Source organism: Leptinotarsa decemlineata, unplaced genomic scaffold (genome assembly GCF_025532065.1).
Source record: "Leptinotarsa decemlineata unplaced genomic scaffold, Ldec_3_MD MMD2_P_RNA_scaffold_6, whole genome shotgun sequence".
In the NCBI taxonomy this organism is placed as follows: Eukaryota; Metazoa; Arthropoda; class Insecta; order Coleoptera; family Chrysomelidae; genus Leptinotarsa; species Leptinotarsa decemlineata.
This window is the reverse complement of record NW_027412533.1, coordinates 15,482,995-15,508,834: the sequence shown is the minus strand read 5'-3', so window position 1 is coordinate 15,508,834 and position 25,840 is coordinate 15,482,995. Positions and strand designations below refer to the sequence as shown.

Below are 25,840 nucleotides of genomic sequence, written 5' to 3'. Positions count from 1 at the left end.
ACAACAATACATTCATTTTATGGAAGATTATTGGAATATCTTGAAGAAGGAAAATGCCCGATTAGAATATTTTTGCTGTGCAAACTATGTCTTCGATTGTGTAAACATGAAATCTAAGCAAAAATCGTTTTCTTAGAGGAGTTTTTTTAGAAAGCATATTGTCATTTTTAACAAATGGAAAACAGTGTAATTGGACCAATATTCTGGTTATTACAAACAGATAAAATTGAACCTATATCGAATCAAGCACAATTCACTATGCTTGTAGATTACACATCATTGGTAAGTTCCGCTAATAGTGAGCTGAGCTCAGAGATTATTAAATGTTCTCAATGATTGGTTCAGCTCTTTCTGCTGATTCTCAATAATGAAAAGATTAATGTTTTTGAGATTGAGATTTCAGCCTTATCAAAGGAGTTGTGGAAATATTGGTATAAACTTCAACAATCAACCGTTGAATTATTTACAAAAAATTAAGTTTCTAGGGGTTAATTCACACAGTTGTGACATTTACTTTAACACGATAAGACAAAGATCATTAGAATGTCCAGAGAGAAGAAATTATTGGTCTTGTCGCGTCAGGTGAGGCAAAACCTTTCACGAGGTATTTAGAATCGAAAACTCTCAAGAACAAGACATCACATCAAATACAAAGTTATCAAAATGTTATTATTGGCAGGCCATTTTTTTCCAAGAATGAATCTAATAGTTTCCCACCCTAAACTAATACGTCTATTTTTGGAGCCACAGGTCTAAGCTACTTATGGACTTCAGAATAATCAATATCAAGACAGTGGAAAAGAAGTAGAAGGTTCTTTTTCAGATGAGAGATTTATGAAAACACAGGGAAGTTGACCGCTTCAACTTATGTGTTCAACACCGAAACTGGTCAGTTGAACGAAAAGAAGTGAGTTGAACTATTATATGTTCAGGTGATTATGTTTCTATGCAACAAACTCTGGTGAGAGAATGGTTTATTTAGTGCTAGAACCTGTTGTTGGGTTGTAGAAATGTGCACTAAAAATAGCTTGAAAAAAAGGAGTGGTCGTTCTGACTATCCTGGTACTCAATAGAACTTATTTAATGTATATATTGGGGTAATTGGAGAACTTTCTCCAAGAAAATATTGACAGAGTTCTGGCATGTGGTGGACATCATAATGAAGAACCCGTAATACGATCGAAGAACATATAAAATGTGATGAGGATTCTGAATGTGATGGAACATCACAATGACGAATCCACGATTTCGACGTTGAAGGAACACAACATAGCCATTATATTTAAGCCAAAGAAAATATATCCAAAATATAATGTACATTTCAAATGTGGTGAATACCATCAAATTGAAATTATAAAAATTTAGCAAAAATGAGAATAAAATAAGGCGCGTCCAAGAAACAAAATTATTTTTTCATCACTGTTTCTCCATACTGGAGGCTGACATTTTCAAAGGCTAAAATTTTGTATGTAGGTTAGTTTTATGTTTCAGATGTGCAATGAAACATAATTTTCAAATATTCTAATCAAGACGCCAGTCGCGGGGGAAAAAGGCGCGTTAATAAAATTATTTTCAATATATTCTTCATCTTATCTGTACATAATGTGATCAACATGGCCCCTTATAGCATGTAATTTGAATGAATATTTTCGAAGATATTAATTTAAAATGAGGGGACATAGTGGTTGCGGCGGTACCGGGCCATATATATGTTGCTTTAAAGAAAATATGTTAGTATTGTATACTATCAAAAAAGATGTGAAGTTTATATATAAAGGCATTCTGTATCAGCATTGCACTTGTGGGGAGCCGGGTGGGATCGCTAGTTTCAAATAAAAACAGGAAATTAGTGACATCCCAAATAGTTTATCTTCGAAACCTAGATAGAATGCGCAAGTGACATAGTTTCAAAATTCATTATTATTATCTCGAGAAAGAATATAAATAGGAAATTCTGATAACTGTCCTGGTTTCAAAAGCACCGATCTAGGATTTCAAACCAAAACAAATAGTACTACTGATATCTGCCCTAGTTTCGCAAGCACCAAAATTAATTTCTAGCAACTACAATACGAGAAACAGTAATTAGAACGCTAACAAAAGTAATGAAGGAATTTGATCACAGTTAACATTGAAAACAAAAAACAGCTCTCATATAAAATACACTCAATCAACAGTTACCAGCTATTTAATTCCCTCTAAATTAAATGAATATAAAAACTACCATTCTTTTCAACTTCGCAACATGTAGTTCGATTAATTATAATAGTAACCAGAGAAAATATCGTTCCATAATGGCAGAAAAACTACCATTGAGAAATATTGGGCATGAAAAAATCATTATTATTAAATATAAAATAACAGTTTCACTAGTTCATGTTCTAACTAATGAAAAAAAGTTTTTGACGGCGAAGTCTCAACTGAATTTGAACAGCATTCAGTAGAATTTCACAAATTTAAAACTAGGCGTAAGTTGAAGTAGTTTCACTCAAAATGCGTAAAAAAATATTTCTGGGGCACAAAGAACCGGGACGGGAACAGGACGGGAACAGAACAACTTGTAAACCTCAAAAATTGTTTTAAAACAGACCAGTTGTAAAACATTTTTCATTGGAATTTGTAACTTGTTAACCTCAATTTAAACACGTTGTTAACAAAAAAAAAAAATAAAAAATCAAGGCGAGCCGAGTCGCTAGCATTCAATAAAAATAAAGGTCTTAATTTGTCCGTTTGAAAAAAATCAATCATAATACAATGAAAAAATGTGGAAGATGAGGTGACAAAGCTGTTCACTATAACAGTTCAATTTAGATAACATGTGGAATGCCGGCCTATTTATAATCTTTCCTATACCTATACCTTCTTTGTGGCTATTCGGGGAAAATTTTGTATTCAGTTCTTGAGTATAATTCTCTGTTATCTGTTAGATAAATAATTTTTGAAGAAGGTGCAAGCATCATTAGAAAGCTCTAGTGTTTTTAAAATATACCGGGTGTCAACGAATGTATTAGATAAGTTATAACTTCTAGAGCTAGACAATTAGGTGTATAAAATGAGATTTGGTATATATGAACGGTTTGTGAAGAGAGAGGAGAGTTTTCACATATTTTTCATTTTCCGGTTTCACCGGAAATGACTCCGGTTATAAATGGAACACCATGTATATTTGTTTTAAGGTGGTTGACAATGTTTCGTGGTGTATTTCATCAGTTCGGACTTCCATTGTCCAATATAATATAAATTGATTTGAACCCTGAAAAAAACAATTGAAAAATTAATAAGATGAACCGAAAATAACAATTTTATAAAACGAAAAATTGAAATTACAAAGAAATAACATACAATAACATAACATATTAATATTTCAATTTTTATTTGTTTGGTTGTTGCTTGTATGTTATTTCTTCGTAATTTCAGTTTTTTGTTTATTACAATTGTTATTTTCGGTTTATCTTATCAATTTTTTAATTGTTTTTTTCAGGGTTCAAATCAATTTATATTTTATTAGACAATGGAAGTCCAAAATGATAAAATATTTTTTTTTTATATCTGAGACAATTCTGGATCTGAATGTGACATTTCCGAAAGTTTTTACGCCTACTCAATTTTTTCAGAGTCACTTTTGAAATTGCATTGGACGTAAACTAATCTGAGGACCTCAGGTGATATAAGAAAATTACAATCATGGAATTTTTAGTGACTAGTATGTTAGATATGAACAAGACAAGTTGGCAAAATCTCATTTCCGTATCTAACTATTACTTTTCAAATGGCAATTATCTTTTGACAAGCACTTTCCAATATGCACTTGACTAATTTAAGTATAATAATTTATTTGCCATTGGATTACAATTGAGAACATAAATATAATATTACTGAGGAAAATACTGTATTTAATAATAAATATAATAATATATTTAAATAATGTATTTACTTTTGTCAGATGTGCTATGGATAGGTATGTTGCATATTTTGTAGTTATTTTCATCATTCTTTGGAAAACAAAACACTCACTTAGGTTGTGACAGTGACATAAGCTTTATGAGCAGAAGGTGAAAGTTTCTTAATTTTCGTTAAATTTTAGTTCAATCTTCCGCCAAAATAATGTATACTCGAAGTGAAAAAGTGAATATGTTGTTATTGTTTGGAGAATGCCATAGAAACTCAAGGAATGCTGCTGAGTTGTATGCTCAGAGATATCTCAATCGGCAACAATCATCCCATCAGTATTTTCCGTATGTTGAGAATCGTTTTAGGCAAGAGGGAAATCAAGAGGCGGAACAGAGGTTTATCATAAATGAGCAGACTGAGCCTAGAGTTCTTGCTATGGTTGAGGTTGACAAAACGGTTTATTTAAGAGAAATTAGTCGAGAAATGCAGATAAGTCACGAATAAGCAAGAAAAATAATGAAAAAGCACGATTATCGAGTATTTAAATATCATTTACATATCAACATATGTATGCCGAGAATGGTGAAAGACGAGAAGTGTTTTGTGGTTAGTTGCTTCAAAATCATAGAAACCCGAATTTTATCAACTTCATTATATTTTCCGAGGAATCACGGTTTGCAAATAATGGCTTGTTTAACAAGCAAACTTCTCGGTACTGGGCTCAACAAAATCAACATGCAATGAAAGGGGGGAAATGAAAAGATTTGGTGTCAATGTCTGGGCTAGTATCGTTGGAAACAGAATAATTGGGCCAATATTGTTTAAAGGTCAGTTAACAGGGGTTAAGTACTTAGGTTTATTTCAAACTAAATGGAGGATCATCTCAATCTCTCTACCTTTAGCAGTTTCCCGGCAAATATACTTCCAACAAGATGGAGCACCCACTCATAATACAAGAGACGTTCTTGATTACTTAATAGAACGTTTCAATACTTGAATTATTGCAACCAACGGTCCAGTACGGTGGCCTGCCCGCTCTCCTGATCTGACTGCAAGATTTCTTCATTTGGGGATATGATAAGAAAGAGCAACAGCCTCAGCCACTCTCGAAATCTTAGAAGAAACGATTCTAGAGGCATTCAGAAGTATAACGCCTCAGATATTACGGAACGTGTCAAGAAAAGCAATTGGAGAATAAGGATAATAAGGAGAAATCACTTTGAGAATTTATTATAATGAAATTTCAAGAAATTAGGGTATTGCAAAAAATGTAAGTGCATCGCTGAAATTATAAGTTAATTCTGTTGAATTTGTTGACCCAATCGCAAATAAATTAGTAACATTAGATTCGTCAAAGAATCTTTTTTTCGGAAAGTGCTTACAAAAGTAAATAAATTATTATCTATGGTACACTCGACAAAAGTAAATGAATCATTATCAAGTATTTTTCTCTGTAATATTTAATTTTTTGTTCTCATTCATAATCCAATCGCAAACAAATTATTATCGTTAGATTCGTCAAAAAATCATTTTTTTCGGAAAGTGCATGTACCATTTGAAGTAATTTTTCCAACTTGTCTTATTCATATATAATATACTAGTCACTAAAACTTCGCGATTGTAATCTTCTGATATCACCTGAGGTCCTTAGATTAGTTTATTAATAATAATAATACTAACCTGATGTAGTCCTTCTCGACCACCAGGGCAAGATATTTGTCATTGGATTTTCAGCTCCTGGCGAGACGAATATCGTCCGAAAAGATGAGGAAAAACGGATAAAATATCGAGATTTTCTCTTCGAACTCCGCAGACTGTATCCAGATCACTCTGTCAAGATGGTTGTTCTGATTATTGGAGTCCTTGGTGGAATGATGCCCTCTCTACTTTCGAATCTTAAAATCATACCGGCTTGCCGCACTAAGGCATACATCTTAGCCACACAGTGCAGAAGTTTGTCATTATTGGCTCACTGCGCTTGCTTAGGGCACATGATTCTCGGACCCAATGTTCACTTACCCCACGGTGTGAGGAGTGGTCATTGGTTGATAATGCTGGCGCGCCCTCCCTAATGTATCGGGGCTTCGGGGGATAGGGCCTGAACAGCGCATACTACGGTGAAAAATTTATAATAACCTTAGTCTAGCGCAGTCGCGTGATGGGTATAGAGGTTACTGACACAAGATGCAGGGAATGCTGCGAGGCATCCGAGACCCTAATGCACTTACTGTCAGCATGTCCAGCTTATGCGGTCTCGGCCTATATCCATCGACATAACACGGTCCTAAGAGTGATTCATCACCTACAGCACTCTTACGGTATTAATGAAACACTGGTGTTGCCCTATGCTCCGGGGGATATGAATATTCTGTTATGGGGAACGAGAACTGCCGAATTTATTGGAACTATTCGTTCTCCACCCTCAGGCTGATGAGCCTGATGTAGTCCTTCTCGACCACCAGAGTTTTCAGCTCCTGGTGAGACGAGTATCGTTCTAAAACAGATAAAATATCGAGATTTTCTATTCGACACAGACTCTATTCAGACCATTCTGTCAAGATGGTTAATCTGTTTATTAGAGTTCTTGGTGGAATGATGCACTCTCTACTCTTGAATCTCAGAATCATACTGGCTTGCGGCACTAAGGCAAACATTTTAGCTGGACAGATACAGAAGGCTGTCATTCTTGGCACGTGATTCTTGGACCCAATGATCACTTACCCCACGGTTTGGGGAGTGATCGTTGGTTGATAATGCTGGCGCGCCTTCACGAATGTATCGAGGTTTCGAGAGATAGGGCCTGACCAATGCAAACTTCAGTAAAATAATAACAATTAATGGTCTTTATTTTCATCTTGGCGGAGTTGAGCTTATGCTATTCTACCAATCCGATCATGGCCATCTAGACACAAACTGATAGAAAAAGCCCTCTCGAAACAGCTACTTTCATGGACGCTGAATTATATAAAAAACACTTTTCTTAATTCAATTTGTATTCTATACATTCGTTATGGAATTGAATCAGTTATCATTCACAGCATTGCTACACAATGATGGATATGAATGATAGAGATGAAGTTTCCGATTCCTTTTTTAGTCGATACCTAGTGTCAAATAAAATATTTGCTTTATATCTGAGATATTTTCAAGCTTGGAAAAGTCATTCTGACGGGTATTAGGTATTTGGTTTTCTGAATATTATTTTCAAAATCCATTTTTGAATTATTCCAACATTCTTTATTATGACAAAATGGATAAGGCTTTCTCAGCCGAGTTTTTAGTGTCACTATTTTTCGTGGATTTTTGGAATTTATTCCTGACATTTTGCTCAGAGGTTTATACATTCTGTGTTAATATCTTCGATGATTCATGGGTTACCTCTTATGAGTGGCGTTTTTCATTCGAAGTAAGTTTTTCGTCTTCAAGAGAATTATTTTCATAAACGTCAATATCTAAAAAATCTAAGTAAAGACATTTAATTTTTTCCATTGCTCATTAAATTTGTAGGCAAAATTTATGAATATGAAGTTACTAACTAATTGGACGTTCACTGGTTCATACTATAGTTACTTTTCGGCATGAACTTTTAAGTTTGTTCTTCATTAGAGTCCAGCACTTTCTCTATTGATTTAATATTGGACATTTTCAGACCGTGTAAGGTTGAAAACCCATTATAACAGTAAGAATTATTGCCTTCTCCACCAAACAAAACTTTCAAAAGAATATTGTCGATTTACATTAAAATATCGAATTATTTTCTAAGACAAACTATTTTCTATTTTATAAGACAAACTTACCCGAAAACTTTTTATGCGATACTAAAATTAATCAATAAATATTTTTGGAACCTACAACTAAAAATGAAATTGTCATGATAATTGCAAATCTAAAGATTAACTCCGCACCAGGACCAGATAAAATAAACTCGAAGACTGAAATCAATTCATACCAACATTTTAGTCCCCCTTGTCCACATCATCAATCAAACATTCTCAACCAGCGTCATACCTTGGCAATGGAAAATCAGCAATGTAACACCAATTTTCAAAGCAGGAAAAAATCCCAAATTATTAACTATAGACATATATCTATCATAAATATGCTAGCCAAAATTTTTGAACAATGTGTCAATAAAAGACTACTTAATTTTTTGGATAAACATCATATAATAACTGACAGGCAATTTGGATTCGTGAAAAACTCAAACACGGAAAATGCCATAATGGATTTTTTTGAAACCACTGTGAAGGCCATGGACGGGCCAACCAAATGCTTCACCGTTTTCCTGGACCTGGCCAAGGCCTTCGATACAGTTGACCATGATCTATTAATGAAAAAATTGAACAACTATGGTATTCGAGGCAATGCTTTGGCTTTGATGAAGAACTACCTTCAAATCGAATCCAACGAGTGAAAATTGGAAATGAAATAAGTAGCGAACTGACTGTACAAATTGGTATACCACAAGGTACCGTTTTGGGACCGATACTTCTTTTTATTTACATTAACAGTATAACAAAAATCAACAATTTCATAGGCGCTATAATATGCTATGCCGATGATACGGCTCTAATTTACACGGGAACATCTTGGGATGAAATAAGAGAGACAGTAGAAACAAATTTACAAAAAATATACATGTGGCTAAATAGTACCAAACTGTCACTGAATGTAAACAAGACAAAGTATTTGACCTTTTCCCCCACCCTTCGTGATCAACCCAAAAACTACAAAATAAAAATGCTTATACCGCACTGTAATAATCAAAATACTTGCGACTGTCAGACCATAGAACAAACCACATCTGTAAAATACCTCGGAGTTATATCAGATCAGCATCTAAAATGGACGGAACATATCAACTTTGAAACAAAAAGGCTCCGAGTATTGTTGCACAATTTTTATGAACTACGTGACATACTGTCAAAAAAATCTTATAATACTCTATACCTCTCTTATCGAATCTATAATAAAATATTGTATTCCTGCTTGGGGTGCAACTTTCAAAAATGCTATTAGCCCATTACAAACGGCTCAAAACATTTTATTAAAAATTATCTTAAAAAAATAGACTCTTTTCAACAAGAGAGTTATGTCAAGAAACTAACATGTAAATATTCATTCACTATACATTTATCATTGCCTTATGAGAATGTTCCATAAACGAGCAGATTTCGCGCAGAAAACATTCAAGAGATACTAGATCAAAAATGAACCAGGACGTAAAAATTTAATTCTTTAATGAAACGGTTTTATGGTACAAAAATATTCAACGTCTTAACTAAAAATTTAAAAGATATAACATCCTTCAAACTATTCAAAAAAGAGGCGAAAAAGTATGTACATAATCAGCCAGAAAAATTTCCACATTCATACTGAAATAAATACTTACTTATGTTTTGTATATATTGTGTATATAAGCACTACACATACACTACAGAATTTTAACAATAATACCACAATAAGCGGTTATACCCCAATCGAAATGATTCAAATAATCCAATCTCATTTGAAACCCAATTTTAAATTCTCTCTTTTGTCCTCTTTCTATAAAAAATGTAAGAAAGCTTCACTTACCATATTAATACAATTATACATAAGACATACAATTGTACAAATGCCACGCTGATTTAGACATCACAAAACAGGCTATATTTGCCTAGCGTGAGTCTACTTCATATAAAATTTGCACTGTCGTTTTTGTTAGAATGTAATCTCCTACAGAAACATCTCTATCGGCACAGCGGCAAGATATCTATAGGCCATCTGAGCTACATTTTGATTTAATACTATATTCATAAAATATATTCACTTATTATTTTTTTATGATTATTATTTGCAACTTAATTTTATTTATTTTATTTTTAATAAGTCATTATTTCGTATTTAATTTTAATTTTTCTTAATAATAGCCTTTTCGAAGGCAAAAAAATATTTGTTCCTTCAGATTTCTGTTTTAGCTCCTTGGTTTGGAATCCATTTCAACAAAATTTTTTGGGTTAGTGTTTGTTGACTTCTCTGACACCCAAAAGCAAACATTTCTTCGCTAATCATTCATAAATACCTGATTTTGATAATTAGTAAAAATTGTATTGCTGTTACAAAACATTTTTGTAACAGTCATAATAACGAAAATAAAAATGTTTGTTTATTTTATATTCAAAGTTGTGATTGTTGAATAATTGAAAATAATCTAATGAAATATTCAACATTTATTCATTTACTATGAAAGGAAAATACGAAAGGAAAATACGAGAATACGAAATTTATTGCGAATTTTAATATTTGAAACATGGGGAATTGAAATCCTATGAAAGTTTTTCGTTAATTTCGGTAGTTTCAGATCGAAAATATTATTTTCGCATCTATGTAAAATAGAAATGTTTTTGAAATTTGAACACTCAATATAATTTCTAACAATATTGGTATCATGATTAATGGTCAAGTATGCATAATAATTTTATTCGTTCGATATCACTGAAAATAAAAAAACTTGAAAGAATTCACAATAAGCATTTGCTTTTCACCAAACCATCCTTTCATCAAAAACATTACTACCGAACAACTTTCCATGAACCTGTCTGTTATTGTTCTGAAATCTCGAGTCATCTTGTATCAAAACAAGATAACCTTCAGCCTCGTTCTAGATCAATCTCAAACATGCCACTCACCTTTCATAAGCCTATCACCTTGTATATATCTTTTACAAGCTCAGCCGAAAACCAAATCTGTAGCTGTAACAAAACGGAAAATAACGCGTGTGTTATCGACACATGAGTACTAACTGAGAGAGACTGCATTCAACGCGAACCTCACTTTCCGACTGACTGAAATACGAAACCACAATATTGACCACTTTGCGACTCCCCTTGATAGCAGCAGGTGTCAGAATTAGATTTGTATCTAGTAGGGGACTAAATACAAATACACTGGCGTCCAGATAAGACAAAAACACATTCACTTTCCCCACGTGTTTGTGTTTTTGGCGTCAGTGGCTTAGCTGCCATTGGGAAAAAGGGAAAAATTAAATTCAATATTGCACGTGAAAAGCGATTCATTTTCATAGGGGGTGAGATTGAATCTTATGAAAAATATTCGGAAGTATAAACAAGCCTTATGTACAAGAGTATCTCACAAAAAACGTAAAAAGCAACATTTCAAACAAACACCAGAACTAAAACACTCTTGTCGACTCGCGTTTCATCAATCGAGTTGGCGTCTTCAAGAAATGGAAACTACTGAAAACTAATCATAGTCTTTTCATAATTTTCTCATAACTGTCGAATGCAAAATAAAACTTGAGAAAGGTGATAATATATTGCACTGTACGTGCCATTAAAAAACGTTTTCATCCAGAGTTTTTTTTAATTTCGATATTGTAAAAAATCCCAAGGTACTATTTCAGACTTGGTACAAATCTAAGACCTTGCCAGAAATATATCAGGAATAGGTATATTCTATTGAACGAAAATAATTTTTTGTGGAGGAAAAACAATTTTTGTTAACCTTCTCACCTTCCACAATCTGAAAAATATGAAAATTTTAGCACATGCCATATTTAATATAAGATTATTTCATCTATACGAATTATCTGAAACGTTTGTATCATATTTAATGATTTCAAAATCTCCAATTTTGGTACTGAGTCTAGCACTGTCGATAGATATTGGATAGATAGAAAAACCAAGGTACAAATTTTGTGATCACAGGATTGTCACTTGTTCAAGTCTGTCCATGTTTGTGTATGGGTATAAATTTGCATAACTCCAAGCCAGTGTCGTGACATTAAATGATTAGAGAATAATAACAAAATATTTAAAAACGTATTCAGATCATTCTCACATACGAATAGAAAGGAATGTTAAATAAGCAGAAAGCATTTTCTTCCTTTTTGCTGGTGAATGAATTATCTTTGGAAATAGGTATTCTTCCAAACACAAGTCATTGACATCCATACATTTTTTTCTTCATTTGCATATATAATAATTCAGAAGTTGTAACTCAATGATCTTCCAAAAAATAACCTGTCCAAAATGATAGTTTTTCATAAATCTGTACATAGATTGGGGATTTTTATTACGGTATTCACATTCATCTTCATTCAGTGGCACATTGTACCTTAGATAAAATATTGTCAGGTTATATTCGTGACACTGTGAAATTCCTTCAATAACAAAGCAAAATAATCTCGCCCAAAATTCCAGCCAGTCCACTATGTTAACCAGCAGGTGGGAAACTCAGTTAATTTGGGCGTCACGCAGCCAGTGTTATTCATCTCTCAGGAATCTAACAGGAGTACAAGAAGAAGCTGACAATAAACTTCAGTTTATTGATGAGATATATATTCCTAAAAGACCTTCGAAATCTGGCGTCCAAAGTGTTAATTACTTGAGCCGGTTAGGTCAATACTTCTATTAGTGTGGCCACGTTCAGAGTTCAAAGAATAATTTATGGAGTGATTTACCTTTTCAGTACATCTGAAATGCATAGGAAGTTGTTCTTTGAGTGGCAATTTGGTTTCACATGAAAATTTATCGGGATTTAATGATAATAATTCTCTATTTACAGCCCAAAAAATTTGTATAGGAAGTGTCATTAAAAATATACACAATACAAATTAAAAAAGGAAAGAACAGGGAAAGAAAAAGCTCACAACCAAAAGTTGAAATGAATATGAGTAAATCAAAGAATTCCAGACCAATATATTCCGGCCAACATGACGTTACTTTGACTCTAGCTAAGGACATACAGAACATGAAAATGGTTCCTGATTCTACATAATTAAACATACATACGAAATCATTTCAAATTGAAGAAATTAATAAAAAAACACTCATGTTTTGCAATTTTGCTTCTTTATAGTCCACAAACTGTCTCATAGAAATATACGTCATAGACCCACCCTTTTCAAGGGGTGAAAGCTTCATTTCAGCAATTTTTTTAACTATAAGAAAAGTTTTGAATATTTTCAAAACCATACAAGTTTTTACATAGTTACTTCATATGAAGTGTCAAGTTTATTGCAAGATGAATTACAAATATTTATGTTTATGGAATTATATAGTGAGAAACGATTTGTGATATTTGAAGAAAATCAGAGAAAAACTATTCTCAAAAATGGATATAAAAGTCAGATGAATTGGTTAATTTTTTTTCTATTACCTGGAAACTAATTATCTTTAAATTTTCTTCAAAATTATGAATTTGTTTATATAATCGAAATTGAAATCTCTTGAGATATAAAATTGGTACCTGCTATTCGGGCATAATTGTAGACACAAGTGAACATGTTTAGTAAATCAAAATATTGGATTACTGTTTTTTTAATAGATCATAGATGTTTACAGAAAGTCCCAAAAATTCTTCTTTTGGTGTCAAAATATCACCAGTACTTCATTGAACTTTTGTCCCTAAAATCCTTCGTTACCATGTTACGGGCCCTCAGAGTTACAAAATGAAAAATGTTATTCTTTGATAAGTCTTCAAGTGAATATTCAAAATCAACCAAATTTCAGTGATTGTCTGCAGAAATGAATTGCTTTCATGATCTTTCATGCAGGAGTCAGTTGTTTTGCTGCAAAGTCAGGAACGGACTACCCCCGATGGTCCACACCCCAAACCTTTGAAATGACAGATATTTTTCAATTTTTCAATAGAATCAGGTTACTCAGACAATTTTCTGAATAAAAGTACTGGTGTGGAGAATCGATCGGAGCAACGGTTCTTGATAAAATTGCTTTTTTGTTCGACGACAGACATGAGATGTCTATCATTATTTGAAATGAAAATTTTCACAGCAGAAATAAATATGGTAACGTTAATGCAATAACATAACAGGGATAATACAAATGGAATATCTAGTTGTGTATATTCGTGGTGTGTTTGAAATAACAATATCGAAAATCGAATTCAGTCCATTTTTAGTATATACGTGTGGAATAATCGTGCTGTGTTATCTGAATCTCATGAAACCCAACATTCAAATGTTTGTTTGAAGGTGGTTGATAATGTTTTATGGCAAGTTTCATTAGTTCAGACTTCCATTGTCTAATATGATATAAAATGATTTGAAACCTCTGTTTAAAAATCTGTTTAAAATCTGTTTAAAATCTGTTTTTCCGTTAATCAGCTGTCGCCACCATACGAACGACAACTCTCAGGAGTTGAGAAACTTGTGCGAGCTAAGGTCTAACGAGGTCTTACCTTTTAACGTATGATCAATAAAATAAAAAGAATACCTGGAAATAACAATTATTTTGAGAAAAAAAGCCTGAACTGAAATTACAATAAAATAAAATACAAGCAACAATTGAAAACTGAACAATTAAATAGAAATTAAACTCAAAAGATTTTGAGCCAAGTTACTTCTTGACGTTTCGATTGTTAGTATCCACAACGGTCTTCGGGTGATAACTGAACTTATTCGGTGACAGCCATCTTGATTTTGGACAGGTTGGAGCCTGGCTCCCTTACCCATTTGACTAATGTTTGTCAGAGGGACAAATGGGTCATATGACTGATGGAGATGATGATGGGGCTGGGGTGGGATGGATGAAAAAATTATTCATTTTCTAACGGATGACATAGAAGCCTCATTCGACAGAGTGTGGGGGGTCTTCTATATCGGGAGGGGGCGTCTATAGCATAATCCATAGCTTCCCTAACTAATACTGAACTTATTCCTACGAGAGATGACTATTTATAGGTTGTGTGTGTGCTTTCACCTTTCCCCTCTTCCCTCATACCACTTCACCGGCTTAGCGGGAGCTGACCGATTGGCGGCGATTGGCCGTTTTCTGCTTGATTATGGGTTTCCATATGTTGCGTATATATACGCTAGTTTGGCTAAATGCATTGTTGGCTTCTTCGAATGTTTTCCTAAACCAGTGTTCTTTCTTGTGGATGATCTCAGTTTGCAGTGGTTTGAAGCTCTGACCATTGAAGAGGCTCACAAGAAGCCTCGAGTCTGATTGAGATACGTTGACGACACCTTCATAAAATGGAACTATGGGAATACAGAACTAAATACCTTCCTGAAGCACATCAACAGCGTAAGACCTTCCATCACTTTCACAATGAAGACGGAAGTCCACAACGAATTACCATTCCTAGACGTATTGGTGACTGACAATAAGAGGGAAACACCCGTATACCGAAAACCCACACACACGGGACATTATCTGAATCACGAATCCAACCACCATCAATCGTGCTTTCGGGCTCTATAATACGAAGAAGGTTTAGAAAAGGAACTAGGTATCGTCATAAATGATTTATTGGAAAATATCTGTCAATTCAATGTTTTGAGATGTAAATTATCGAAAATAGTCCGTTCCTGACTTTGCAGCACAACAATTTGACTCCTGCATGAAAGCTTATCAACGCAATTCATTTATTTAGTCAAACACCAAAATTTGGTTGATTTTGATTATTCGCTTCAAAAGTTATCGAAGAAAAATCTTCTTCATTTTGTAACTTTGAGGGCTTTGTTTGAATGTGATTGACAATGTTTCGTGATGAATTTCACTAGTTCGGACTTCCATTGTCTACTATATAAAATGATTTGAAATCCCTGAAACAAGTAAAAAAGAATAATTAAAAAAGAATAGTTGAAAATAACAATTATATTAAGCAACAATAAACCTGAAATGAAATGATAGTGAAATAACCTACAAGTAAAAATATAATAATTGAATAAATAAAAATTAAAGGAATGAAAAAAGAAAATAATAAAAAAAATAAAAAAATGTAGAGATTCCCAAGTCACGTTAGTTCACGACGTTTCGATTGTTGGTATCTACAATCGTCTTACTTACTTGTTTCAGGGATTTCAAATCATTTTATATAGTAGACAATGGAAGTCCGAACTAGTGAAATTTGAGGGCTTTGTTAAATGATGGTGGAATAGAAAACCAAAATGTTTTTTTTCCTGAAAGACATCATTCAGATGAATATGTATTGCAGAAAATCGAAAATAATTGTGTTGAAAAATGTGCAACTAAATGAAAAACAGTGACAGGTTTAGTTGTATAAGTTTTTTCTTGAAGTAAAAAAAAACAATTGTATATTCAAATAATAAATATTGCCTCATCAAAAAAATCCTAGAATAATATTTTCAACATTAGAAATGAGATGCAAAAATTTTTTACTTGATCAGAAATATGGTGATTAGAAGACGAAAGAAACAATAATCTAGTTTAATAACGAGATGGATCGCATAAAATGACTATTTTATGAATATTCGTTTTCTGAAGGTGAATTGTTGGGCCATAATTTATACAATTCATTATTTAATGAGATGAATTATAAATAGACATGACTGACGCGTTTCATTTGAATTCAATAGATAAATATTATTTGAAGAACATTATTGAAAGATATTTTTCAACAAGGAAATAAATTTAAACTTGGACCGAAATTACTGAAAACGAGAAACCTCTATATCCATCAATGTTAAACTTGGCTGTATACAAACAAATTCACACTTCAATCAATAAACAAAAAAAATATGATTCGTCACTAATTCATCCATAAACCTAATAGCATTTAATAAGAGAGACACAGAGAGATACATATTCCATCATGGTCCAAAATTCTTCAAACTTCTACCAGACAGCATAAGAAATATTTCCAATCTCAATACATTCAAAAAATCAATCACAGCATTCATGATCTCAATTCCGAACTTCTCGATTTTTTCGGCTAAACAAAAACGATGCTCAGCAATCTCTTCATCATTCTCAATATCCATTAATTTAGTAAAATCATGAATCGAAATGTATGTATAGAGATAGAGAATAACATGTCATCATTGAATACAAGTATTTCAGTTACTTAGGTGCACCCATTCTCACACAAAGAGTAATAAAATTGTCAAACTGTATGTTAACTGTAAATGATGTTCAAGAATAAATTTGCCTACTACTTGATATAAACATTTCTCCCAATCAGTTTATATTCCAAAAATTCGTTATGGAATTGAAACAGATGTCATTCACAACGTAAAATATAAAAGAGCATTGGTATATAAATTCACAAACATGAAAATCTATCATCCCTAAGGTGTACAAGTTTAGGTACTCATTATATAAAAAACATTCATACGCTTATTCGATTCAACCTTAGCCATGGGATTTTCATTAAAATTCAGAGGATGCTGATTTTCAACAGAGATTGGTTTTTGTTGAAAACTTTTGTGGCTTCCTACTTCTTTATATGAAGGGCTTTTTTCTTCAGTCTCTGTTACTTTTGTGCATGATTTCAGCATGAAATTACCGACAAACTGTATGCAGGTTCGATGCCAGCCTTTCCGAAGATTATTCAACTTCAGTTTGACTATAAATTTCTATAGGCAGTTTATACTCCAATGAAGTCGCCCCGGAGCGCCAATTAATTATTATTGTTGTATTTATTTTATTTTTATCGTTGTTTTAACACATTGTAATAATTTTATAAATTAATTAAATGATACTCCAATTGTAAAGTAATTCAAAATTTGAATTGAAGGGGTTATATTCTTTAGGAGTGATTAATTTTTGGGAAAAAAACATTTTGGCTTCTACTACTCCATCTTGTATAGAGTTACTTCCTTCCTTTCTTTGGAAGACTCCCTCATCCTTTTTTTTGTACAAGATGGAGTAGTAGAAGCCAAAAACTTTATTTCCCAATAATTCAAAATATTCCGTTAGAACTTCTAGACAGATCGTAATTGTAAAATTTTCCAAATTTTTCTCAAAATAAAGTTTTTCATTTTTATTCAGGTCAATCTTTTGATATCATTCATCCTCTTGTGAACTAGTGAATTAACTTTCAAGCGATAATCAATTATTATAGTTAATATATAATTACTGTTTCCAAATTGAATTTTTGAGTCATTGATTGAACTCGATAATTTATGAGTTTGGAACTTATTGAAGAACCTATAGGCGAATCAATACGCATATGACTACTAACTAGTTTGATAATTCTCTACACATAAATTGGGATAAATGGTCTGAATATAGATATGAAATACAAAAAATCCCCCAAACTTATAAGACAATTTCAAAGAATCCGAATTGTGATCGGTGAACACCTTGACACGAGATAAAATAAAAACAAACGCGGTTCTAGTATCCCAAATGTGTTAATAGAGGACTCAGATATCTTTCTCCAAGTATCTGTATGTAGTTTTTTATCCTTAAGGACTGCTAGATTATTCGCATGATGTGGGTTGAAAGGTCACTCTCGAATATTCGAGTGAAACGACCTCAGTGATTGAAAACAAACAAGTTTCCAAAGTAGTTACAAGTACGAGTAATAGATTCTAAATTGACTACTATTGACGGTGGTTACTGATATACCATATCAATAATCGATAATTGAGATTCATAAACATAGCTTCACTGAATGTTTGACGCATATCGAAGTACTGCTAATCATAAACAGTAATATAATATGTATGTAATACAAGTGAAACTTTTCGTTCTATAAAGGAACAGTTATATTATCGCATATTTTTATTCAGTCGAATTGTTTGGGGAAAACGTTGAGTTTGTTGCCAAACAAGGTGCTATAATGTTAGTTGTATTGCGTAAAATATACCCAATGGGAAAGTTTCTTTTCATTCTCCATATAGACATACTATAGATTTTCTGGCAATCGTTTTCTAATGAGAAACTACTCTAGTATATGAGAGTGTTGACTTAATACAATTGAGTTCTTATAATATCATACCCATCATTGCAGTCCTGAATCGTTAATTACAGCCAATCAGTTGAGTTAGTCCTGTACAAGGAACTTCGAAAAGTAATTGTCCAACTCTTTCTTCTTACTTCTAGAATTTTAAAATTACCCCAGAAAAATGATGCCAATATATTCTTTCAATAAATCATTTTACCTTGACAAAATCATACGATCAGTTTCATTGCTTTCGTATTTTCGAAAGATGACATTATTTTCTAAAAAACAAGAAATGTTTTTTCGGATTCTCACTAAAATACTTTCGGGGTGTAAACATCTATAATTGCTGTCTCGTTAAACGCTTGGTATCCTCTTTGTCGGTCTTGGATTTTTCTATAAATAGTTTTTCAATCTTCTCATTATTCATCATGAATATATATTTGAAACATTATAGTTGTCTCTTTTCTACTATGTGTAATTTCATATGATTGTAGTTTAATTTCTGTTCTTTAATTTTTTTTCCTATCAGGCAACTCGTTTATATTTAAAGTTTTTATTGAAGCTGTCATCCTCGGTTGAAGCTGTCATCCTCAACCGATTCATTTATTTAGGTAAAATTTTGCATACTTTTTATCTTTTTTATCATTTCATCAGAAGCGATCTCCCCTGTCAACGAGAGGAAATGCTGGAACCCCGAAACTTTGATGTGATGTAGTTTAAAATTATATCAAAGAAGAACACCAAATTCATATGCTGCGTTTATCGACCACCTAACGATACACAATATCACTATTCTCTTCACTTGCAGGGACTATTGATTTTCTGCAAATCAATCATCCCAGTGCCGAAATTTGCATATTCGGTGACTTCAATGTCCACAATATCGAATGGCCCAAATTTTCAAATATCAACGACGAACAATGTCGCGAAGCTGAAGCTTTGAAATAAGCAGCGGACGTACTCAGATTAAATGAGCCAACCAGGATTCCTGAACGTGATGGAGAATATGCTAGTCTTCTTGATCTATAACTGATAACCAATCCAAAAATTTACACAGTCACCGTGAGGTCTCCATTGGGATCTTCTGACCACAAACTCATTTCCGTGTTGAGTGAATTACCAATGAAAGTTGGGGAACAATCTAAGCCGCGCAAAGTTTGGCATTACAGATCAGCTGAATGAGAGGACCTTCAAAACCATTTCCGAAATTTTCCCTGGCTAGATGTTTCCGAAATTTTCCCTGGCTAGATGTTTGCTTCATCTCTAAAGATCCATCAACTTCTGTTTCTGAAGTCACGGAAGTTATTCCATCATCCATGGATGCATATATTTCTTTTTCAATAAAATAATCTCGTAACAGCAAACTTGTTCAACAAAAATTGCGAGCAAGCTGTCGTCTCCAAAAATCTCGCCTACCGGCAGTGACGCAAAAATCCCAGTGCCGAAAACCGAACTAGGTTTGTTAATGCTCGCAACAGCTGCAAACTTAGGATAAATGAAAGCAAAGAACTTCACCATCAAAGAATTAGGGATAAACTGCTTGCCAATCCCAACGGGTCTAGATCCTTCTGGTCGGTAGCTGAAGCTGTTAACCAGAACTTTACAAAATCCACAATTCCATCACTAACACAAGCGGATGGTTCAATTGCCACAGCAGCCATAGGAAAATCAAATCTACTAACTGAACAATTTGCGTTCCACTCCACAGTCGATTTTCTGGGAAAGACACCACCCACTATTCCCATACTAGAATCCACAATGCCGGAAGTCACTTTTCGACAGCGTCTAGTCAGGCGAATTTTGAAACAGCTCAATATCAACAAGGCGTCTGGCCCTGATGAAGTGACCGTCATTGTACTTAAAAAGTACGCAATTGGACTCGCACCAGTCTTATAAGAAAGTGGTTTTCCTTCTTTTTGGAAGATTGCTCGCGTTTAGCCTATTGCCAAAAAAGGCTAGAAAAATCTTCCAAATAACTATAGACCAGTCGCTTTGCTATCAGTGATATAAAGAATCATGGAGAAAGTCGTAAACCACTATATCCTCAAATATTGAGAAGGCTTCAACATCTTGAGGAAACAAAGATCAACAGGCGACCTTCTATTGTATGTCATCCATATTTGGAATAACGCAATCCAGAAACATGGAGAATCAAGAGCAGTTGCTCTTGATATTTCTAAGGCCTTTGACCGTGTGTGGCATGAGGGTTTGCTGGCCAAACTTCGATGCTATGGCTTGTCTGATCATTTTTGTATATGGCTCTTTAGTTTCCTGAAAGAACGTTCCCTGCAAGTGGACGTCGATGAATATCTCTCGAATACTTTCACCATCAACGCTGGTGTTCCTCAGATTTCCATATTGTCTCGAACCCTCTGTTTATTGTATATTAACTTCTTATTGGGAAAAAAACAAGAATCCAATATATTGCTTTGCTGACGACACCACACTTGTGTCGTCATTCCATTTGGATTCCAGGACATCGGCTACGGGGGCACATCTTCACCGGCAGCAGGAGGTTGCATATTTTAATTGGGGTGGAAGTAACCAGGTTCAATTCAATACCACAAAAACCCAGGTATCGGTATTCTCCAAAAAGATAAATGTCTCCGAACCGCATATAATAATGTCAAGTCAAGACAATTCCGCTTCCTGCTTCGATTAGTTTGTTGGGGGAAAAATGGACACCAATATGTCTTGGCACAATCATGTCGCAGGAGTTGCCGCGACACACCTCAGCAACTTTTGATGCTTTATAAAGCTCAGATTAGACCTTCTTTGGAGTACTGTTTTCATGTACCGAGCTCTGCCCCCAAACATACCCTGAAGTTGCTGGATTCCATCTAAAAAAGAGCCATTGGCCTGATTGGAGACGCGAACATCACGTGCAAACTTGATAGACTGAAATATCGAAGAAAGGTTGGAGATTTTTCTCTTTTCTATAAATACTTACACGGAAGGTGTTCACGTGACTTGGCACATGTGATTCCGCCAAGAGCGGTACATATCAGAAGTACGTGACGGACTGTGGCTGCTCATTGTTTTGTGGTTCAACTCAATACACCTCGAACTGAACTGTTTAAAAACTCTTTCATCTGGAGAACTTCGTTTATGTAGAATAACCTTCTTCAGAACGTTTTTCCAAATGGATTTAATCTCCAGCGATTCAAATCCAACGTCAATCGCTACTTTTTCACAGGCACCGCTCTAAAAGCGTCTTAAGGATTTTTCTGCAATGCCTGTGTGACGTAGCACTGACGTAGCTATTTTACATCACACTACATGCCATATAGTGGACAGCCTAAGATGACGGACTAGTTTTTTATGTACTGTTATTATATGATTATTGAAAGAAAAAATTCACTGAAAAAAATATGAAAAATAAAATGATGTCACTCTGAATAAAATAGAGTGAATCGCACAATATGGCGGGCTAGTTTTTTTTCTTGCAAACCCATGAAACGGGAAGTGTTTATCATTGAAATTCGTGGATTAAGTATTTTATTGATTCCACAGTGACAGTTGCGTCCAAGCATTGCATTCACTATTCAGCCCAGTATCACTCATGAGACCTATGGCAGGCCTAAACACGGTATCTGGTAATATCAGGATTACTTTTATTCGTGTTCTGGTTTCATCTAGTTGCCTTGCAGTGAAAAATGCAGAGAAAGAAAGAGGACGAATCGCGTTCAGTGATCGATGTCGAAGCTTGGATTTGCATCGGATCGTCTTTGGAAGCCTCCTTTATTATTGAGTCAATGAATGCCCTCTCAGATGTTCTGAATAAGCTGTGATTCGTTTTTTACATTCATTGTTGGAACTTTGTCCAACAATGGTAATTAAGTTCGTTTTTGGATTTTTTCACTCATACTTTTTTCCTATTCCTTCGAATAGGAAAAAAGTATGAGTGAAGTATAGACAATTTTAAGAAAAAAAGTCTATATGAACTTGTGTCCGAAAATGCTTCGTATTTCGTAAACGATCACATCCAGCGTTGTTGACTTGGAAAAGGTGTGGAAATTAGGTTTTTTCATAAAAAGTACCAAAAGTTTACTACCAAAAAAGTTAGGGCCCTCTAGATGTTACATGAAAATCAATACGAAATTATGATTTCCCACGTCAAAAAAACCGGGTACCGAATTTTGTGCAAACAACTTATTTTTTGCAAGAGCGGACGAAAAAATTCAATTTTAACAGCCCGTTTCTCCGAAACGAAGCATTTTCGAACACAAGTTCATACAAACTTATCTCAGGAATACGTCACTTGAATATTTTAACGTACTTATGTTACACCCTGTATATGCACAGTGGCGGATTTTTGCAATAATGTTCATTTGGTAAACGTGAAAAAATAATCTTCATTGTGCTTAAAAACAGTTAATAGAGATAATCAACTCTGACGAATTTTAAAAGTTCGTTACATTACCTTTTTGTGCGATTTTTGAAGTAAAACTTTACGTGCGCTTGATTTGGGAAGTAAGCTGGTGAATATGTTTGAAAAATATGTTTATAATAGGATTTTTCGTTAACCAGCTGTCACACCCCTATGAACGTCAACTCTCAGAAGTCGAAACTTGAGCTAAGGACCAACGAGGCCTAACCTTTTTACGTGTGATTTTTAACACGGACAATAGTAAGTGACAGTAAGTGGCCGATTGAGTGAGTGAACAAAGCATTCACGTCGAACCAACCGGCTACCGATCGACCAAACGCGTGACTAGTTACGAAAAGTGTGATCGGGCAAGGCGAACGGAAGTGGAGAGGGAGGTAAATAGAAAGAATTACGTTGTGTATATTACTTTAGAGGCGAGAGAGAGAGAGATAGAGAGAGAGATGTGCGAACACACATTTACGATCGAGTAGCCTCTGAAGATTCAGGAGGAAAATATCATACGTTGCCACTAATTTTAGCAGGAGATTCCAATATTAATGTACCGTCCGAAGATGGATAATTCTTGGTAAACTTTCTATAAGATAATTTAGAAGTACAAATGAATAATAACCGAAATGAGCCTACCACAACGCATGGAACAACACTCGATGCAGTTTTCTCTAGATATCTTTCTAATTTTTATTAGAAAACATATGTATATTATTTCTCATACCATAAGCCTATTGCCTCTGTCTTACAATCAATCATAGTGATTACTGATGTATCCGATAATGAATAAAATAAAAAAATATATTCTTAAATGCTTATTCATCAATGAAAACTCATATAAAATTCAAATATTTGTAGAAAATTAATATATGTATATACATGTGTATATTATAAATACATAACGTAATCTTAAGTAAGTATGTGATCTTGTTCATTAATTCTGGCTCTATGCACAAAAGAGCTGAAGCGTTTAATTTTTCTTGAATCGAAGTTGATCTCAGATAACGTTTCACCATTTTTACAAAAGTGAGAGAGGAATGTGATCGGCAAAATTTGTTGCAGGCTTCTATCTGTAAGACATGCAAAGATAAATGTCTCCGAATAGGATATAATAATGTCAGGTCAGACACTTGCTTTCTGCTTTGATAAGTTTGTTAGGGGTTAAAATGGACACCAATATGTCTTGGCACAATCATGTCGCTGGAATGGCAAAGGCTGCTTCTCAATAGCTTGAAACATTGTTCCGAACCAGAAAAATGTGCACACCTCAGCAACTTTCGATGCTTTTTAAAGCTCTTGGTATTGTTCTCATTTATGGAATTCTGCCCCCAAACATACTCTGAAATTGCTGGTGCAACCTTGATAGCCTGGAACATCGAAGAAAGGTTGGAGATTTAGATACAATTCACGGGAAGTGTTCAAGTGACTTGACATATTTGATTCCACCAAGAGAGGTACATATCAGAAATACGCGACGGACTGTGGCTGCTCATCGTTTTGAGGTTCCACTCAGTACACCTCGAACTTCACTGTTTAAGAACTCTTTCATCTGGAGAAATGTGTTTATGTGGAATAACATTCCTGAGAACGTTTTTCCATATGGATTTAATCTCCATCGATTAGAATCCAATGTGAATCGCTACTTCCACACAGGCACCGCTCTGAGAGCGCTTTGAAGATTTTCCTGTAGTGCTTGCGTTTTGTCCTTAAAAACACTCGCAATTGACCTACAGTTTCATGGATGTTAAGTAAACTATTCATTCATGAGAAAAAAGTAGAGGACCTAGTTCAGTACCTTGTGGTTCCCCGTATTTTATTGATTTCTCTTCGCTGATTTCATTTCCAATTAATATTAGCACTTATGTTTGAGTGGACTGAAGGATAAATGTGTAGTAACCGACCATTCTAGAAAAATATGTTCTAGAAAAATTTGTTAATATATAGACATATAATAAAAACTATCTTTTAACTGCGGCCGCGCTCGCGGATGACAGAAGAAAATAACAATAAATATAGAAGAATACCAAACAGCTGAAACTAAATTGTCGTGACTGTGAATAATACAGTACGACGGTATTACGGTACAAAGGGTTGGAACTTCATTACTGGAATGCTAGATGACGTTAAAATAGCTAGATTTTGAGGTTTTTTTGATAAAGAATTTTTATCTTACATAAAAAATAATTGTTTTTTTCAATAAAACAAAATTTGATGATCGGTTGGATAGTTTTCGCGTGAAACCGTAACAAACAAACTTACATTCGCATTTATAATATTAGTAGGGATAGGGATGTTAGATGACGTTAAATTAGCTAGATTTTGAGATTTTTTTGACAATTTTTTTATCTTACATAAAAAATTATTTGTTTTAATAAAAAGTATCCTACGTTACTTCTAATACCTCCAAGAACATGGGTACAAAATTTCATGATGATCGGTTGAATAGTTTTCGCGTGAAACAGTAACAAACAAACTTACATTCGCATTTATAATATTAGTAGGGATGTACCTGATCGCTGTCGTTCTGTCCTTCTGTTTATAGGTTTTTTGTATATCTGTGTACTATAAGTGTTTTCCGTGGAACTCTATGGTTTCGCGATATCGCTATAGGGGTCCGCAAGAAATTAGAAACAAATTCAAAACACCTCTCTCTGGTCGACCGTTTTGACGCGGCTTACCACGATTAACGAGGCGCAGCCGAAATTAGTCGACACCCACCACAGTATACTTTGTTCATTCAAATGAATGTTATACTTTGTTAAGCCGACACAAACGGGCCGCCGCTCGAGACAAAGCTACCGCTGCCTTGTCGAAAGGCGGCGTTCGGCTACTCCAAAGAATGTGATGCAAGCTATTGGGATGAACGTATTATACAAATTTACTATGTCGTCACCGCTGATATCTACTTGT

The 25,840-nt window shown here is 34.1% G+C and overlaps 1 protein-coding gene across 3 annotated transcripts in view; it reads right to left on the bottom strand.

Moving 5' to 3' along the window:
• tsl (membrane-attack complex domain containing protein torso-like) overlaps positions 1 to 25,840 on the bottom strand; it is a 134,858-nt gene that overhangs the window by 47,073 nt on the left and 61,945 nt on the right. The window contains exon 1 of one of the 3 annotated variants that reach the window (XM_023173649.2): positions 10,563 to 10,790. The exons of the other annotated variants lie outside the window; for them this stretch is intronic. The gene's annotated coding sequence lies outside the window, so the exon portion shown is untranslated. Of the gene's footprint in view, positions 1 to 10,562; positions 10,791 to 25,840 lie in introns of those variants that run through there. 3 annotated transcript variants of the gene reach the window in all.